Below are 2,403 nucleotides of genomic sequence, written 5' to 3'. Positions count from 1 at the left end.
GTTTCTCTCTCGCTGACTTTTTTTTTTCAAGGCCGTTAATTGTTTTGGCCACGAGAGACCATGGTTCGCAAAAAAACAGAAGTGGCGTCATCACAACATGTACTGTACTAAACTCTCGCAATGAGAATTCAAAGAACTCCTTCATAGCTTTCTGATCCAGCCGTCATTGTTCTTTTTGGTCTCGCTGCTTCTCTCTGTTCAAGTGCCGCACTCGATTCTTAAGGACGTACTGCTACTGTGGTGAATGGCTCAATTTTCAACCCGTCAAAATGACGGACGGCCTTAAATTTTCCCCGTCCACTCTTAAAAAAAATCCGTCAATGATGGAAAATTGTCCGCTAATGTAACCTCTTCAGGAACAGAAATATGAAAGATGTAAATGTTTATCCAGTCTTGTTTAGCTTAGATTTCGTTCCAAAAGACAGGCTTAGTTATCAGAAATCACCCCTCCTCCTCCTGAGTCCTCACAAATAAAATGTGAAATCTCGGGTTTGCTTCGGGCTCGATCCTGCAAATCAAGTTAAGTGATCGGGCTCATGCACCCTTTGTGGCTTCCGTTCTCGCCGAAATTTCGAAATCTCCGAGATATGGCGAGGCCATGAGAATGCGAGGCAAGGGGATTACTGTTGTGGCGACGCCACTCCAGCTTGTCCGCTGCTCTCTACTGTGGGCGCGTCAGCGCGAACATGTACGCAAGCGCGTCTTTTGATTTCAACCAATAAGCGCCGACGCAACGACGTCACACACAACAACAGCTAAGTTAAGCTAGCCGAGGCGACACTCGAAGTCGGACGGACACGTCTGCCAATCTGTGTGTTTCCCTTTTTGTCCAAATATATTTTTTACGACAACTGTCTTGTCCAAGGTGTCTTTTATTCGTTCCACTGGGGTTTAGCAAATGTGTTGATAAAGAGACGAAAATCTCTACTGTTACTAGTGTTAGTGTCTCAACATGGCTACGCTCGTGGAAGCAAAACAACGAACTCAAACGCGTCTTCGTTCAATGCTGTCAACTAATATCCAGATTAATTTTTGGCAAATTTTCCTCAATTCTCCGGAGAGATTGTCATAAAAATGTGAAAAACATGGAATTCCGGGAAAATCCGGAGGACTTTCATCTCTGATCTATACAGATGGCTCAAAAGTGTCTGAAACCCGTAATGGGGGTGCCGGAATGGTGATTCGCCGTGAAGACACCACGCTCCACTGCTGGAATGCGCCAACGGGGACCTTTAGCAGCTCCTTCCACTCGGAGAAAGCTGCCTTGCTCCATGCCATCAGCTGGCTGCAGCAGAACGACGACTGGTCCTCAGCTTCCATCATCATAGACTGCAGATCCTTGGTGGAGGGCATCTCAAACCTTAGTCCCATGGACCCCGAGATCACCGCAATTCAATCCTCCCTCGCGGCCTTGGGTTCCAAAGGCAAGGTGCAGGTAATCTGGGTGCCTGGCCATTGCAACCTCCCTGGCAATGATCTGAAGGATGAACAAGCGAAGCTCGGCTCATCCCTCCCCAACCAAACCTAGAACCTGACCCCTCAACGAGACGAGCAATTCTACGCAGAAGCTGCATCCCTCCCCCACCCTCCCACCCACGTCTTACCACCCTGCTATCCTCAAAACGCAACCCCGCTGAAGAATCTTCGCTGTCGAAGAAAGACTTCGTCAGCCTGATCCGCTTCCGGTCCGGCCATCACCCTTCCCTCAGAAGCTGGCAACACCTCTTAGGGAAGTGTGAGGACGTGCGTTGCCGACTCTGCGGCGAGGAGGAAGGGACGGGTGAACACCTATAGCTCCGCTGCCCGGCGCTTATGGTGGAACGGCATCATCGTCAGCTGGGGAGCGACTTCGGCGAACTCAGAAGCCTCCCGAATAACAGTCTAACGCTACTCAGGATTATCCTGAGGCGCCTCGGGTGACTTAACAACAACAACAACAGCAACAGCAGCAGCAGCCCAACTCGGGAATGACCTCCAAGCGGTGTTGGGCGTGCCCTCGGGCTATGAACAGTTCCCGATCTACAGCCGACAACTGGGTCTGCAGGTACCTGGGTTGCTGTAGCTTTAGGAGCCGCTTTGGGACCCAGTTGGAGGTTGCTCACCAGCAACAAGCAGCAACCAGCAGCAACAGCAACAGCGACCTGACACCGAGTGGTTGGGCCGAGAATCCTTTGAACAGAAAACCTACTAATGATATAATGACCAACAGGTGTATCGCTGTAGGATGAGCCCTACAGAGCCACCTGTTGGTCCCAAAAAAATCAACCGTGACAAGTATGGCGACTCTTGAAAAATAAACTGTAAATTGTAACACAACAATGAATAAATACAATTCAGAACACGAACCGTTAGCTCCTTAGCTCAGGGATGAGAGTGGCTCGTGATGAAAAAAGCGGAAGGGGG

This window comes from Hippocampus comes, unplaced genomic scaffold, assembly GCF_001891065.2.
Source record: "Hippocampus comes isolate QL1 unplaced genomic scaffold, H_comes_QL1_v1.1 scaffold94, whole genome shotgun sequence".
NCBI classification, from domain to species: Eukaryota; Metazoa; Chordata; class Actinopteri; order Syngnathiformes; family Syngnathidae; genus Hippocampus; species Hippocampus comes.
Note: the sequence above shows the minus strand (reverse complement) of the source record.